This window comes from Mastigoproctus giganteus, chromosome 2 (genome assembly GCF_048544385.1).
Source record: "Mastigoproctus giganteus isolate SK-2022 chromosome 2, ASM4854438v1, whole genome shotgun sequence".
In the NCBI taxonomy this organism is placed as follows: domain Eukaryota; kingdom Metazoa; phylum Arthropoda; class Arachnida; order Uropygi; family Thelyphonidae; genus Mastigoproctus; species Mastigoproctus giganteus.
Genome location: NC_143576.1, coordinates 92,987,373 through 93,006,083, shown reverse-complemented (window position 1 = coordinate 93,006,083; position 18,711 = coordinate 92,987,373). Strand labels below are relative to the sequence as shown.

Here is an 18,711-nt window from a genome sequence, read left to right as displayed (position 1 = left end):
AATGTATACAACTGAATAGGCTGACTGTGCTAGAAATGCTCACACAATTCAAAATACTTTGTTTAGGGTTTTGAAAGAATCTACTAGGAAAAAGATAAAAAGAAAAGGCTCCACTCCTTGGTGGACTAGTCATCTTACCACAGGAGAATAGTGAACGAAGCTAGATGCAATTTTCAACGTCATTGATATTAGAATGGCATGGAGGTCCAACATCTTAAAGATCACTTTAGGAATTTGCAAAGACAATACTTCAAAGCAATTGCTGACACAAAGAGATCCTCATGGCAGAATCTGGTGTCACAGGCTGGTAATTCTGATCCATGGATACTTGTACATAAAATCTGTAGAGATAAGCTCATTACCCCAGAGATATATCATTCTGTTCAGTTTGAAGGAAGGAATACTCAGACGGTTTAGGCAATTATTGCAAGACTGTTTCCAGAAGACAATCCTGATGAAGGCACTGATATGACAGGAAAATAATGAATATGAAGGTTCTGATGGCACTATTCTCTTCAATCTTGATGAACTAGGCCAGGCAATCTCCAAAATAAATCTCTCCAAGTGTCCTGGATTTGACTTGGTAGAAAATGTTGCCATTAAAAAGATGTATCTACTCCACCCTCAAATCTTATTGAATGTTTTTAATAAGTGCTTACTTGATGGGATTTTCCCTGACTTTTGGAAAATTGCCCTATTAAAAATATTTAGTTTTAAAAAGGGCACCTCGGCTGAGGATGCAATCCTTAGCCTGTTCAATCAATGCAAAACTTCAACTGAAAAATACATGGTCATCTTCATAGACTTTGAGGGTGCTTTCGACTCCCTATGGCGGGAGAGTGCCCTCAGGTCTTTCAGGCTCGCAAATTGCGACAAGCTTTTGTACCACGTTATAAGATCATACTTTAAAAATCACCAGATCAAAGTAATATCACAGCATCAAAAATAGTTTACTCTAAATTTGCAGATGCCCAGAGGGCTCTGTTCTTGGGCCTCTCCTTTGGAATTCTGTACTAGATCAATGGCTTATAAAAGAAAATCCTAACTGTTGTAAAATAGCTTATGCAGATGACCTTGTGTTATGTATCCTAGGTAAATCAAGGCTAGTATTGGAGACTAACGGTAAGGAAATACTGGAAGATCTACAGAATTGGGCCGCTTTAAACTAACTCAAAATCTCAGAGTCTAAAACCAAAATCATGCTTTTTAATCATAAACTTGATTATAACAGGCCATCATCAATCAAAATCAGTAACGTGCAAATTCCGTATGTCCCACAAAACAAATATCTGGAACTGTTAACTGACGATAAATTCTCTTTTATTCCAAATATGTCAAGAATCTGGCAGTGAAAATTAAGTAATTTACAGGAAATGTGAAACATCTGTCGCGAACAGATTGGGGCATCAAACATTGGCACTATATTGCAAGGCAATATTTTTGCAAATAATATCATATGCAGCAATTGTATAGTTCCCACAGGTAACTCACATGAAAGTAAAGGCTAAAATATTATAAATACAGCATGTTATGATTCTGACAACCCTTAGATGCTGCAGGACAACTGCCACAAATGCTGTGCAAGTTATTTCTGGATGCATTCCTTTAGACCTATATGTGGCGTTCACAGGAATGATTTCATATTTAAAGAAAAGTCAGTCAGTTAATATCTTTAACAATGAAAATAATCCTCTTTTGGATATAAAACAAGAGAAGACAAACCTATGGTCAAAATTTATTGCAGTTTGGAAGAATTCTGATACTGGACTAGGTGTTTTATACAGGATGCTTCATTTGCTACTAATAAAGAAATAAAGAAGTGGTTTTATTCATCAATGACAACCTCATTTATATTAACAGAACACAGGTCATTGAAGGATAAGCTTTGTAGTTTAGGACTCGAAATTGATCCCTGTTGCCATTAGCCACGGGGTGGAAGGAAGCCTGAGGCTTTTGCTGCACCAGCCAAAAAAAAAAAAAAAAAAAATTCTGAGTTACCCTGTGTGTGTGTGTGTGTGTGAGAGAGAGAGAGAGAGAGAGAGAGAGAGAGAGAGAGAGAGAGAGAGAGAGAGAAAAGAATCAGAAGTAGAAGGTAATCGCCAAGAAACAGAAAAATTATATCAGCTCAGGACCCTGGGTGTTCCATACTCACCAGATGCAAGCCCCTCGGGTATATCCCTGTTGCTGCACTTGTGGTGCACGGAGGACTAAAACACATGCTACTATCATGCCCTTAGTACCAAGATCTAATACTGGAGCTATTTCAACAAACTCAACCCATTAAACAAGGACAATGTATACATTTTGGCACAATAAATTTAAGGCTTTCCAGTGGTTTTCCAACCAGGTCTTCAAAAGAAGTCATCATAAATTTAGAGTAATATTGTACGATGAACCTAGAAGGGTTCGTGGCATTTTGTGTTATATTGCATGTATTATATTATGCATTATTTTTAATAGGAACTTATGTAAATAATACTTCCAAGATTGGGAAAAAATTGATTTTATTATTTGTATGGATTGCACATATGTATATTTATTTGTACTTATTATAACCTGTTATTATGGCTTTATCCAGTCTCTTTTGGTTCATTGGATTATGGTGACTGCCCAACAATTTTGGGACATGGCAGCTTATGCTTGTTATTTTTGCAAATAATATCATATGCAAAATGATATTATTTGCAAATAAAATAAAATATTTATAAGATAAAATAATTACTTCTAGAGCTTTAGAAGTTAGAAATGGTCCTTTCATTGGGTTAAGAATTACTTAAATATATACTGAGGTATCCACCACTAGTCTCGCTCTCTCTTTTTTTCCTTGGTTGGGCAGCTTGAGGAATCTTTTTCGTCTATCGGTACAGCACTTCCTACAATGAACGTCTTATTGGTGCACTACGCATTAGACAGTAGAGCAAGGCCCAGGCTCACATGCCTAAAGACAGGAGGTGAGAAGCAACTGTGTAGGTGGCTTTCATTTCTTGACAGTGAAATGGCCTTAAACTATCAGGCCTGTAAACAGTAGTACTGTTGCAACACAGAATTCTCAAGGTGGAGTTGGACATATCTAGCGGCCACCCAAAACAAGAAAACATACATACATATAACATGATATCATATTATTATGATGAGAATGTCAGTGTATATAAAATTTATATAAATCTTTTATGTAAACCTTATATAAATGAAAATCTTGAGAATGTATATAAAATTGTGTGTATAAATAAATGATGTCCTTTCTGCACATATAGCACTCCCCATATTCAAATTCTGCATTCCTTATATCTGTGTGACACCATCTCTCTCTCTCTCTCTCTCTCTCTCTGATATCCCAACAATAATCACATTTGATGTCTTGACAAGCACTTAAAATTCATCAAATTTATTGACTATGCTCCTAGCACTGCTGTACTTGCAAGTATAGCAGTGTACTTGCAAGTACAGCAGTACAGTATACATGCACCTGTTCTTACTCTTAGTTATCCTAACCCAGCCCATATATTTACTTATTCCATGATGATTCCCAGCAGTCCTTGAAATTCCTGCACCTTGCTTTCTAGGCTACTGCTTTGTTTCAATAGAAGTGCAAGAATCACTTTTACCTTTGCCTGCAGCTATTGTTGATCTATTAGATCAACAACAGCCTCATTTGAAAAAATGACATTGGGCTTCTTGAAAGGGTCCAAAGATAAGCAACTTGAATGGCGAGATCGGCAGAAGAACAACAGTATGAGGAAATTATAAAGTATGAGGAAAGACTCAGATTATGTGGGCTACAGAGCCTGACAACCAGGCACCTCAGAGCTGACCTGAATGAGGCTTATAAGGTTTTGAGAGGGATTAGTAAAATTAATGAAAGTGGAATTCTCACTGTTATAAAGAATTCCAGAACTAGGGGTCATAACTTCAATTACAGGGCTTGAGGTTTAAGTTAGATTGTAGGAAGTTTTCTTTTAGCCAGTGAGTCATTGATTGCTTGAATCAGTTGCCTTTGCAGTTCAAGGCTGACATTTTGAATAAATTCAATGGTCAACTGGATGCAGGAACTCCCTGACTTACAGAAATTCGACTTTACTTAAGTTTTTGCCGGCTGGTGCAAACTTAAAAAAAAATTGTTGAAACGTATTTTGCATCACGCAGGAAAATATTGAGGTATCATGAAAATATCATAATGTGAACCCAATAACATATTGTGTTTTTTTTTTTTTTTTTTTGCAATTCATTCCAAGTCTCTGGAAGTTGAAAATTTCGCTATATTAATCCCTCTAAAATCTCATATCTAAGCTCTAAGCTATTTATCCCTCTAAAATGTCATATTTATAATGGAAATTGCACCACCCTTTCATCATTATCATATGTTCAGTTATAAAAATCGATTTTGAACGCCTTTGTGATATTTTTCTAAAGCATGTTTCTGGAGGACACGACCATAAAACAACAAAAACAATTCACACTTTTCAGTTTATTGGGCTTAGTGCATCTAATTATAAATGGGTAGTAAACTCGATCTTATTGCATTTGCGATAATACTAATAATTGCAATTTTGTGGGTTTTTATGCTATTATGGAGAAATGTGTTCCCCTTCACTGAAATCTTCAATCATATAAAAAACAAATTTTCAGAAACTTTTCTTCATTCCTATTTACATATTACAATGATGAAGGGAAAGGGACCAACAGAAATCGCAAGTGCTGGCAGTGCCAGGAAACGAAAAAAAAATTACTTTAGAAATGAAGATGATTAATTAAGAACAGTCAAAGGATCAATGCACTTAAGATCAACAGTGATCACAAAACAGTGTTCAGGTGCTATACGAAGATGGAAGAGCTGTTAATAATATGAGGATGGAAAATCAGATTCATAAGTGAGTTTTCCAGAGTCTAATGACCATTCAAGTAAAAGCAACAAGTATTTATAAAGATATTAAGGATAAGTACGGCGAACCCCAACCCAAGTTCATGACAAGCAATGGGTGGTTTAATAGGCTCAAGCATCTCGCTGCTTTCCGCCACATTAAAGTACGCAGTGAAGTCACTAGAGCCGATTCTGCAGCTGCAGAGAAATTGTGATGTGTTGGAAAAAATTATTGATGAAGGCGGCTATTCAACGCAGCAAATTTTTAACGTTGACGAGACTGCTTTGTATTGGAAAAAAACGCCAGATCAAACATACATTGCCAGGTTCAAGGTGTCAAAAGCTAGGGCTACGCTCTTGCTTGGGGCTAATGCAGCAGGAGATTACAGATTAAAACCACTGCTTTCGTACTATTCTGGAAATCCTTGAGCATTTAAGAGCATCGATAAAGCCACCCTACCTGTGCATTTCCAATCGAATCAGAGAGCATGGATAACAACAGCTCTCTTTGAGGATTGGTTTAAATGCTGCTTCATTCCAGAGGTTGAAAAATATTGTAAAGACAATGACATTCCTTTCAAGATTTTGCTTCTATTAGATAATGCTCCTGGACATTCTACACATCTAGATGATTTCACTTCGAACGTGAGTCATATTTCTACCGAACACAACTTCACTCACCCAACCTATGGATCAGGGTATTATTTTGAATTCAAAAGCATACTATTGTCACACAACATTTACTCAGGCATTGTCTGCAGTAGATGGTGAGAAAAATTAAGTTCAGAGACTTTTCAAAATCTTACCATATTTACCATGCCATCTTAAACATTAATAAGGCCTGAGTGGAAATTACTAAAAGTTGTTTAAATAGTGCATGGAAGAAAATATGCCCATGGCATGTAAAAGGCTTCGAAGGATTTGAAAAAGACAAATCACATGAAGAGGTTACAGACAAGATTGTAAAGGTTGCAGCAGAGCTACTTCAGTTGGAGGTTGATGCCAAAGACATGGCGGAGTTAATAGAGGAAGAGAAGGAATTATCTAACGAAGACCTTATCGACTTGTAGGCGGCGACAATGAAAGAAGAAAATGCTGACAAAGCTCAAGATGAATCAAATGAGGAGCCGAGACGCTTCATCACCAGAGAGATGGCAATGGCATTTTGTGAAATTGCATTGTCAATGGCGAGGTTTGAGAGGATGGATCCTGACAGCAAACGATTCTTAAAAGTTAACAGAGGGGTGAATGATATGCTTGCTTGCTACAAAGAAATCTACGATGAAAAGAAAAAAAGGCACCGCCCAGTCATCCATTAGTATGTTCTTTCGTAAGCAATTGAGCGGCCGAACCATTCTATATCTCCAGAGCCCTCAACCTCCGCAGCGGTGTACTTATCAGCTGAAGACGTCGATTCTGGCAATAATGCTCAAGAGGTAAAAATTACTAGTGTTATGCCTGTCTCCTCTTTTTTTGTAATTTTATAAAATTGCACGCTTTTGTCATTTTTCCTGCGCACGAGATAAAAAATTGAATAAATACAATAAACAATTCTATTTACATGTTTGTTGAACATTTCTTTTTTGATTCAATCGATTCAGCGAGCACAGTTGCGAGTGCTGCACAAGCATGAGGGAAAAATCTGACTTGTGTAGCGTTCTGCGGAACACAATCCTTACGTAAGTCAGGGAGTTCCTGTACTTACTTGTGTGAGGAGGGGAGCATATAATCTGTTTTCTTGTCTCTTTTTTTTTTTTTTTTTTTTTTTTGTCAGTGCAGCTTTTGCTGCACTATATGGCAAATGCTATTACTATTCATACTATTAGTCTATGTATCCCCCCCCCCACCAAACTAGCAATTTTCCAACTCATGTAACACTGCCTCAAGAGCATCAGCAAATATTCTTGCACCCTTTCTATTTAAGTGTATCCCATCCTTGTAAAAGCAGTCTCAACTATTAATAAGCAGAGACCACGCTGAGAAAAATTCTACACCATGAGCCTTGCACAATTTCTCCAGGGCTGAACTGACTGACAAGGCTCTAATCATATATTCCCTCCTGTCATGCCTGGGCAGAAGTGAAGACACTTTCAAATTTAATCCTGATCCCCCCCCCCCCCAATATTGACCTGTACTTGTTAAGTAAGTCTGCATATCTGCCAACATGTACAACAATATCACCTTTTGTGAACTTAAAAGATGATATCTGCTCTACAATATCATCAAATTTTGCTCCTGGCAGACACCCCGGTCCTGTTCCACCTATCCTTTTTGCACAATATAGTTCCCATTTCCCTGAAAAGAAAGTTACCAACAAATAGCTCCTGTGGGACCAGCACATTCTGTCTTATGGTCGCTACTGTGTTGCTGATGGTCAAGTGCGAGCTTTGGTGTTGATGTGGGCAGCTGAGGGCTTGATGGGCACCCATTTTAAATTCTTCGAGGGAATCCAACCTGTTCTTCAAGCTCTCATGAAGGCCCATAACAATGCTGAGCTGGCATCTAATATCCTCACACTCTACATCGGGCACACACAAAGACATTTGACTTGACAATATCATGTCCTGTTCCTGATAGCCTTGTTTGATGTTTGCAGACAGCAAACATCAAACAAGGAGTACATTTCATAAGGTGTAATTCAGAGGACAACTGCCCCCTTCAGTTCTTCCCTGAACCACAGCACTCCCACTACGAGCCTTTTGTTTGCTGCTCCGAGGCATGATTTCGGTTCAAATTCAGTATAATTAAAAATACTACCTAAACTTATATCCTAATGCAGAATAACACTATGTACAGTCATGTTATAAAGTTTACATTATTAAATATATATATATATATTGTAATGTGGTGTTTACTGTATGTGTATTTCATATCTCCTATCAAGTTTAAGTTATTTGCAATACTATATCTATGCTAAATCACTGATACTAGAAGCTCTATGAATATTAATGTTATACATTATGGACTACATGATAAAGGTAGGTTACTAAAATATGTATGTAGTGCTATAAATTTTAGTCTATAAGCCTCTTCTAATACTGATTACACTGCTACAAAGCTACATAGAACCCTCCAAGTATCTCCTATAACAATATTAAAGCAATGGCAACAAAATTCGAATGTTCTTATCGACACAACACTGGTAGAAGTTGGCTGTGGTTTTTTAAGCAATTACAAGGGTCAAGTAAAGAACAAATACTACACTACTAATTTTAAATCTAAAGTTAGCAAAAAACAATAATTTCAAATCAATAAAGTTCAACTTAGCAGCTCCCAAAAAAGCATCTAGTCAGTAGCCTCATCAGCAGGACCAATTGTACCATTAGAAATTCCAATTCTATCATTAAGAATAATCGTGATGTTATAAACAGTGGGACCATCATTTGCGTTTAAATAAGTCTCCTGTAAGCAAAGGGAGGCTGGTTTGTGCTTTTGCAGGAGTACCTCGATGTCTTCTGCATTTCAACGGAATCCATGACAATTCCACTGTAGGAATTTAGCCATTAACATGGGCTTGGTGGATCTGTCAGTCAGTTTCCTAAGCACTGAGGGCTTAATGTTTTCAGTCCTGGATTTATCTTTTTTTGCAGAAGTATGGATGCTGTCCTGTGTCCATTTCTTCCTCCGCAAAGAGCTCCAAGACAGTTTCATCAGGTACCTCCTTAAGTTTCAACATCCATTTTTTCTTAGCAGTTGGGCTTCCTGTGCTGTTATGTTACTGCTTGATTTTTGTATTGCTGCTATACAAGGAGGTATCGATATTGGAATGGCAGCTGACTGAGTTTTCTGTGCTGGTTTTTCTGAACTCAGTAAATAGCAGGTGATAGGTGTAAATGACTCCTTTGGTGGTAGTCATTTCAGTTTGAGTACCTATAGAATATTTCTTGGCAACCTTTTTAGCATATGTTGCCTTATTGCTATTTACTGGTTTGACTACTTTTCTGGCCTCTTGATATGAGGTGTTTAACTCTTACTTTAAATCGTATTTCTTTTTCTTTCCACCTCTGGCAGGCTTGAGAGTATGCAGGGTGCTTGCCTTGGCAGTTAATGCAAATGGGTTTTGTAGCTTTCCATGATGTAATTTCATGTTCCTTTGAATTACAGCAAGCCAAGCTAGAGCACCGTGACAGGCAATTTGTGAATGTCCATATTTTTGGCACTTGAAGCACATTAATGAGTTAGGAACATATGGACATATTATGCAATTTAGATAACCAGCTTTAACCTCACTAGGGGATGTTGGCATATTAAAAGTAAGGATGATGTTTCTATTTGGGACTAGATTCCCATCCCTAAGTATGAACATTCGCTTTGCAGCTGTCAATCTTTGTGATTTTAGTTCTGAACACATCTCCTCTTCAGACACTTTAAGAAGATCCCATTCAGAGATCACACTTCAGGATGAGTTCAGTGCCTTGTGGGGTTTTACCGTAAAAGTGTAAAGTGTTCATTGTCTAACAGCCCCAGGGGTTTCCCCCATCTCCGTGTTGTGTACTCTGTTTGTGAAAGAACACAGAACACTGTGAAGGCCAGAGATTTTAAAAAGTGTAAGGTTTATGTTGTGTAGTGTCATGTTGTGTTGTTCCTCTGAACTTTTAGCCGTTGGGCTAAAAGAACCATTAGTTTGTCAGCTGAACAAGATCGAAATTTCTTAAGTCTTGGTGAATCAGAATGCTTCCACTCACTTGACTGTTGTTTTGTCTCTGAATCATAGTGAAAAATCCAAGTTTCATCACAAGTCATTATTCGGTTTAAGTTTTGACCCTGCATTTCAAAACAATCAAACATTTCTTTGCACAAGTCTTTGCTATTTTTGTTCTGGAGTCAAATTGTGTGGAATCCAACAGGCACAGATTTGAGACATTTTCACATGATCTTTTCACAATATTGTGAGCGCTACCGTATGAAATGGACATTCCAAAAAAATAATTCATGAAGTGCAATTTTTCTGTCTTCGTCCAAGATTACCTGGGCTTTTGCAATTTGCTCAGTTGTTGAGGAGGAAGGCTGACCAGGTCTTGGGTCGTCTGCAATAGACTCTCAAAGTCTTCACTTAATTCTTGTGCCATTTAAATATGGCCGTCCTACCATGGCACTCAATACCATATGCTTCATTCATCTTTAACTGTTTCCAATGCATTTAAGGCCTGTCTGATATGAATCACATATTGCTGTTCAATCTGTATGTTCACCATCAAAGTTGCTTCAAAACGATCGTCAGTGACACGCAGCTAAAAAAAAAAAACCTCTTTTCACTAGCTAGACAAGTACTGGCATACACACAGAGTCTGCTCAGTAGTGATCAGGGAGAGCACCTCTAGTGGCAGTTATGGAAAGTTCATACAATAAACAAAATCTTGCACTATGCAAATTAAATGATCACCCCTCATACTTTTTGAAAAACACCTTTCAAAAGGAGTATTAAAAAATATATATATATTGAGCTATACAAAATCTTTCTCAATTTCTTGAATGTAATCATAAATAATGTTTCATTTCCATTGCCATAATAATTAGGCAGTTTGAAGTATACGAGCTGTGCTTTAATACAAGACCTATATTGTTTATTACATATAATTGAGAGAGAGAGAGAGAGAGAGAGAGAGAGAGAGAGAGAGAGAGAGAGAATGTCCAATGTGTAGGTACAGTTGGAAAAATATCCCATTGATATGTTATAAACTTTTTTTTACTTTGGTTGTGGAATTATTTTTTTTGTGTATGTAAATTAAGTCATATTTATCAAAGGACTAACACTGCTTCAGGAAACTTTACAATCATCTATTGTCTATTACAACAAAACTAAAATATTCTTAACATTTTAAATTAAAATTGTGAATATTTAGGACAGAATTAATATGACTATCTGACTAAAAAATTTCTCTTAATACTGACATTCGTGCCTTGTGCAAATCTTTCCGTGTTTAAATCAAAACAAATGTATTTTGGCCACTTGAACTTCAAATTAATGATTCACTGTAGTACACTTTATTATGATAAATAATATTTTTGCCAATTATGAAATGGAAGGTTCCCCCACCCCCCACGCAGCAGTGTCTGTCATCCAAAACATTTGAAGAAAACTATGTACAGAGAAAAAAAAAAAAAAAAAATTAATTCTAGGGAAACTTGTTCCAAGGATTTATTTTTTCTTGAAAAACAGTTTTAAAAGCAAATAATTAAAAATAAACTACTTACAAGTGAATAAATCACATAAAACTTGCAAGAATCACTAGTCCAAGAAAAGAAACTGAAAGTGCATCAAACTGAGCATATTGACTGATATCTCTGCTTTAAATATTAGAAGAGCCTAAATATTAGCTTAATGATGACTGTGAATTCCACACTGAAAAATAAAACATAACACAACATATGCATATTTACATATTTGAAAAACTTTGGGAACATCCAAATTACCTAAACTAGCCAGAAAACCATAAAAGATATAAATATCGGATTTCAAAAAATCTGAAAAGTTGCAAATGTGTTTTTATGACCAGTAAAGGAGTATAAATTTAGATATCTCTCAAAAATGGAGTTCCCAAAAGTAGAAGAGTGAAAACACAACTCTGCATTGACCCGTTGGTTAATGCAGAGTTGTGTACTGTTTTCAGAGAGGGATGTATCACAGAAGACTTGACAAGATCCCCTCTGAAATTTAATTGTGCATACTGGTTCAAGATTAATGGCCAAAACTTTCCGTACCCCATAAATATAGAGCAATTTTACATGAACAATTTTGGAAGCAAACATTTATTGTTTACTCAGAATTACATGTGGGGAGCACCTGTCTACTGCTGTAAAAGTGTTTTTGTTACGATTTCTGTGTGGAACTTCTTGGGTGCTTCTCCAAATTTTAAAAGTTCATGCTCTACAATTTTTGAAACTTGGAAATGGAAATAACTAAGAGTATCTAAAATATATATGTATTTTGCACGTGAGATGGAGACAGAGAGAAAACATTTTTTTTTTTTTTTTTTTTTAATATTTATATAACACAAGCAGAAATATGTGTACACGTAATTTTGAAATTCTGCACTTATAATGGTTTCAAACTTGTAAACAGAAGTGATATAATATTTACAAGTATATCTATAACTTTTCTATTATTTTCATCAGAATTAATGATGTTTTATTGAAAATGGCAAGTATAAAAATATATCATATTAAATTTTCACATTTTTCATTAAAAAAATAAATAATATGTATTACAATCAAATAGTAAAAATACTGTTTTAATTTAAAAAAACTAAACCTTTCCAAAAATTGAAAAGTTGTTGTTTGGTTTTTAGGAGCATTACTAACTAAGGCCATATTGCTCCGGGGATATGCAGTGATCATTACCTGACCTTTCTGCATCCTCCGTATTTGGTGGTCACAGGCTCAAACCCTGGTCTAATCAAGAAGCGTGTGCTATGCACTGCTGCTCCTGCATACCTGGCTATGGAGGCACCAATTGAAAAGTAAGTTTGGCACTTGTCAGGTCCAGTACAACTTTTTTGTTACAAATGAAAGTACAACCAGGTTAACCTAGAAGAATTTGCACAGGACTTAACAGATGGCCCTAAAAAATATCAATTAAACTTAATTATTGGTTCAAGTTATGAAGGCTGAAACATTCAGCACCTTCCAAAATACGGACAAAGTTTTATTTAGGCTGTTTTGGAAGTGAACAAATATTGTTTACCTGCAATTATATTTGCAAAGAACTTTCCAGGTCCTGCATGACTACTTATTATTTTTGCCTTCAGCTTCAATATGCTAGTTTTGGTTTCAATGTAAATAATATATTTAGCATATTATTTACAGTGAACAATATGATTCTGAAAACAAAACCAGCACAATGACTGACATGGTTGAACCATTTGTATTAGCAGTAAAAATAATGCAAGAAAGCAAGCTTATACAGTATAATAAACAAAAAAAAAAAAAAAAAAATTACCACATCACCTGTCTAAACCCTATAAAAGTCTGTTATAGTTCTTCCTTGAATTTATTCAAACTATCCACTAGATGGAAATTTGTTAAAACAATCAACTACTGTAACCACTGGCTGAAAGAAAATTTAGACACATCAATCCTGCAACTATCCTTCCTCAATTTGAATAAATTCAATGTCTAGCAAGAGGAAGAATACCATAAGCACTGACTTTACTCAATCTAATCAAAGCCTTAAACACCTCAATCAGATCTCCTAGCAGGAACCTTTCTTGGTAAGAGCATACTTTTGTTCCCTTCATTAATCTTGTTTTTGTTCTCTGCACACATTCTGACAGACCCACATCCTTCCTAAAATGAGGCTTCCAGACAGGTATGCAGTACGCAAGTTGTAGCCTAACTATTGCCTTATACAATGGAAAAATCACCCCCTTATTCCTGCAGGAAAACTATATAGCATTGACAAAAATCCATGAGCTGTCCTAGCAGCCTGTCTGCACTGCTCATAGAACTTCATATTTGACTGCACAATTACCCCCATGTTCGGTTAATTTTCCATTACCCTATGTGTGGTACCACACACTTGGTATGTTATTTTGGGATTACCACTACCCACATGCAGTACCTTGCATTTATCAACATTAATCTTCAATTGCCACATATCAGCCAATCTACCTAATTTTTCTAGGGCACATTGCAGTAGCATAGCCTAAATACTATCATTAATCACAATGCCAACCTCCATATCATCCGCAAAGTTAAATATTAAGCCTGATATGCCTTGATCAATATCATTAATAAATACAGAAAACAATGTGCCAAGCACAAAACCCTGCAAGACCACTAATAACATTAGTCCATGAAGAGCAGTCTCCATTGCTAACCACTCTGTCTTCTCCCACTCAACCATCCCTTTATCCATAGCAGTAACCTAATGCCACACTGATCCAACTTGTACAGCAGTCTTTTTTATGCACAACAGTATCCAAAGCTTTCCTGAAATCCAAGTATATGATATCAAAATTAAGTTTTGCATCCAGTTCCTTTGTCACTTTGTCATAATATCCAATCAAATTGGTCAAACAAGATCTCGCCTTAATAAACCCATACTATAACCGCAGTATAACTGCACTCCTGTTGACATGGTCCTACATTACTTCTTTAAACCATGACTCCAATATTTTCCCTGGAACAGAAGTTAAGCTAATAGATTTGTAATTACTCATGTCACCCTTTGATCTCCCTTTGTGAATCGGGGATGGGCATTTGTACATCTCCAGTGTATAGCCATCCACATGAATCCAATGATGCCCTTATAATTACAGCTAAGGGTTTCCTTACACCCGTTTTGTTGTTTCTTTTTTTACAACTGGATAGGCCCATCTGCTCTAGTTATTTCTTAGTTTTCTACAGAAATTAGATACCTTTTATTTTATATTTAATTGTTGTACAAAATGTATTTTGTCTTGCTTATTATTATGGCACTTGCAAAATGGTTTGACATTTAATTATTATTAATCTGTTTATTTTATTATTTCCTTAACAAAACATTAATATATGCAATGCACATGTGTGAGTTTTAACTTATGTCCTTAACAGCTTTCTGAAATTAAAAATGGAAGTATAAAAATAGCAGTATTCTTTGAACAGCTTCAGTACATTCCCCAACAAGTTGAAAGTAACTTCGCCTCTGTTGCTTGGATAAAAAAATCATGAAAATTAACTGTCTTGTGTGTATCAATTGTGGAACAATTTTTGGGAGAATCATGAGCCAGAGGACCCATTCAAACCACCCACACATTGCTCATTAATGGGGATGAGGGGAGGATAAAACATGCCATCCATGGAACAGATAAGCCACAGTGAAGCAACTGATCATACAAAAAAGGAGTGACACAACAAATTCCAACATGACTGTGCAGCACGAGGGTAGTTGGGCTACTGTTATAGCAACTGTTAAAAAGCATGATGGGATAATTTGTTATATTTCAAGCTTCCTTGTGCACTTGTCCATTCCACAAACAAGGGCTACTGTACACTCAATTCTTTTGCTATTATGAAAGACCAGCCAAAACAGCAAAATATTTTTTATTTCAATGATATTGAAAGTACTAGAAACTTTTTTTTTGCAAAACTTATTCATTTCAATTTGGTTCAAAATCTTGTTCTCCAAAGAGTGCTACTGAATGGTGAAACTGTTCTAGAAATATGATTATATTAAGTTAAAATTAAATAATATTTAACTTAATGCTTCTGAATACTCTTTAACTAGCTATCTACGAATTCTGTTTGAAAACAGCAGACTTTTGATTGCCATAAAGAAATGCTTTGGTTTTAAAAATTTACAGTCCACAAACTGCCAAACCTAGTCCACCTAATTTATTTATATTCATAAAAGTTCCAGCTTTGGCTATGAGTGAATTAAATATGATATTGTAACACTTTGATGGGCTGTATCAACACTGAAATCACCTAGACAGCACAATATTTTTTACCATATGTATAAAACAAGGTTTGCAATGAAGTTGTGGCATGTGGCATACTGCAAATCAGTTCATTCATCAAACTGTTTTGATGTTCATGACATATTGGTTCTGTACTGATCTCTCATTAGTCTTTCATAACTCTGACCAAAAAGGAAGGCATCCTTTACTGATTTACTGACAGGAAAAGGCAGTGTTTTGGCTCATATTTCTAGAATCTATTGGAAATGTGAGTTAGAGGAGTTCAAATTTACATTCTTTGAAAATAAGTCTTTAATTATATTAATTTGCTAAAGGAGCGGTACAAAAGTAATGCTTTTTATTTTTTTCCTCAGAAATTTTAATTCCTACAACAATGCCTTTTACTTATTAATCCTCCATCATTAATTAAACACTGTTATTTTTTCACAGTCACCATCACTTTTTATGCACTTCTGCCATCTGACTCAGATGCTGTATTCCAATCCTGTAAAAGTCCTTACTCTTGCCTGGAGGGTTTTGCAAACACGGTGCGCTTGAGCTGGTCATCTGCAAAATGGGTTCCATGGAGTGCATCCTTCAGTGGGCCGAAGAGGTGATAGTCGGAAGGTGCAAGATCAAGACTATCTATGAGAGGAGTGAGGAAGAACAGTGCACCCCAGTTTTGCAATGACCTCCATCGTGCACAGAATGGAGTGGGCCATTCGTTGTCACAGATAAGAACCTCATTAAGGTTTATGTCCAGTCAAACTTTACAGATGCGAGCTTTTAACTTTTTCAACATTTCCACTTTTTTGATCTGAGTTGATTGTGGGGCCACGCTCCGAGAAGTCCACAAGCAAGACCCCCATCTTTGTCTCAAAACACTGTCACCATGACTTTACTGACAAAAGGCCGTCTTTTGAACTTCTTGCGTGGTGAATTTCAATGGTGCCACTCCAACTGTCTCTTCGTTTCAGGGTCATAATGGTAGACCCAGGTTTCATCACCTGTGACTATGGTTGAAAGAAAAACCTCTCCTTCACTCTCGTAGTGCAGTAGAAGACAATACAGATGACTTTCCGGGCTTCTTTGTGCTCACATGTCAGCATTTTTGGGACCCCTGGGTGCAAACCTCGTAGCCTAGTTCCTTTATGATGGTTATCAACAGCAGGCTTCCCTATACCTACAGCATTGCACAATTCGCTGGTTGTGATGCGATGGTCCTCTGATCAGAGTGTTGATCCGGCTCTTGTCGGTTGTCACTGACATTACTGGCCTGCCACTTTGGGGATTGTCAACAATGTCACTTTCCCCACTCTTAAAGTGTCTTACCCAAAGTCTAATTGTACTCACATCTACAGTATTGTCACCATAAACATTTTGAGACATGTATGTATTTCGATAGGCACCACTTCTTCCTTGGTAAGAAATTCAATCACCACTCTTTTCTTGATATGTATATCTGTAACATCCACTGCTTTGAACTATCCATGTGCTGCACTCACGAGACCGATCACAGTGTCTTTCAGTATGGTGAAACTAGAAATCTCTAGTAACATGCAAAATGATCTACAGTGCCACATTTGAAAGCAAAAAATTAGGAGGCATTAATTTTGTACTGCTCCTCATATGTTATGATGGTGAAGGGATCAAACAGACTATTAATGATTTAGGGTGACAATTTCTTGACCATCCTCTCTACAGCTCTGGCCTTTCCTGTAGCAATTTCCATTTGTTTGGTTCACTTAAAACAACAGCTTGGAAGGTAGCAAGCATTTGTATGATGGTGCAGAAGTTGAAAGTATCTGTGGTGCTAGTTATGACAATGGCCGAGGTCTTTTCAGATAGTGGGTTTCACAATTTAGGAAGTTTCAGAGTTTAAGTGATGGGTCCATTGTATACAGTTTTAGGTCATTACATTTAAAAAAAAAAAAAAAAAAAAAAAATGCTACGTTTAAGTCACTTTCCTGTTTACTTCTTTTTTCCTTACTTTTTTTTACTGATTTAATGACACTGTTCATATAATTTAAAATTTTTGGGTTTCGTCCCCTTCAGTTGTAATTTTGATTCTATAAACTTTAGCTATATATTGGTGCATCCATTGAAAACCACAAATTCTGCAGGAAACAGATTGTGAAAAGAAATTATTCTAAAATAGGCTTCACCAAATGTGCTATATTTGCTATTTCTCCAGGTGAACAGCACAATACATATTCCATTAAAAATGTACTTGTAAGTTAGTTTTCAAAAAAACCTCATTTAAGTCTCTAATGCAGTCACATAAACCTCAATTCTATTCATTAATACTTACTTAAGAGTCTTTTCCTAAATGCCATCTGTGTCAGGTAATGTTTTAGAATATGGCAATAAAAGTAGCAAGAATTGGAAGATTAAAGTTATGCTGTATTTCAAGTATATAAATAGTTTGGGCAGTACTGCGGTGGGATAGAAAATTATGACCAACACCAGTTCCTACCGTTTTGTTACCTCTACCTCCTAAGCAATTCTGAGGTCCACGTGTGTCATATGGATTTTTGACACGCCACCTGTTTGTACGCATGTGCTAGTTTGAATTTTTGCATGCTTAATGGTGCATTATGAAATACCAATTAAAAACATTTTTAAATTGATCTGAATTTTAAAAATCGATTTTTTTGAAGAAAAGAAACACGTGGTCCTTATGACTGTGTTGCCGCTGCTGCCAAGTTAAAAGAAAATTCATTAATGGATAATCAGCATGCAGTTAAGCACAGATTTTCTATATATGTTTTCTAGACATGCATCACTTAATTCTTTTCACTTATTGAAAACTGATCTAAAATAATGATAAACTAGATAGTGACTTGAACAAATAGAAACAAAAATGAACTTCACATCCAAGAAAATAAGAACTTTGGGTGATATGTGCTCTAAAAATAAAAAATAAATATTTCCAAAGAGAAGAATTTATGGTTTAATATATACAATATACTGCACTTCATTACATTATGTCATCAATATATTTGTGGAATAATTAAGTAGTATCATAACTACTTTCTACTGCAAGAAAAAATGCTTTCAATACTTGAGAAATTTTAACATCTGACCAACTGCTTGGATAACAGCAAATTTCTGAATCTGCCAATAGCGTGTTGCATGTTATATCATCTAAAGAACAAAATTCTCAAAATTATAGTTTCACAAACTAATAAAGAAAATAACACTGCATCCTTGAACTAGATTAATGGATATTGCAATGTAGTCTCTCCAGTTATTGTAAATACTACAATTTTTACCTTGATCAGAATAATCGCCTGAGATGGCATAAATTCAAACTGAGGAAAGACAGTTGTAGGACAGATGTGCGGAAGTTTGCCTTTAGCCAGCAGGTGGTTGATTGCTGGAACAAACTTCCATCTGTCGCTGTAGAAGTTGATAGCTTAAATAGATCCAAGGCAGAACTAGACAAACATTTGGAGCGAGTGGATGGGTGAA

At 36.0% G+C, this 18,711-nt stretch overlaps 1 protein-coding gene across 1 annotated transcript in view; it reads right to left on the bottom strand.

Annotated features, from left to right (window-relative positions):
- TfIIB (transcription factor IIB) overlaps positions 1 to 18,711 on the bottom strand; it is a 145,118-nt gene that overhangs the window by 79,158 nt on the left and 47,249 nt on the right. The gene's annotated exons all lie outside the window — the stretch shown is intronic.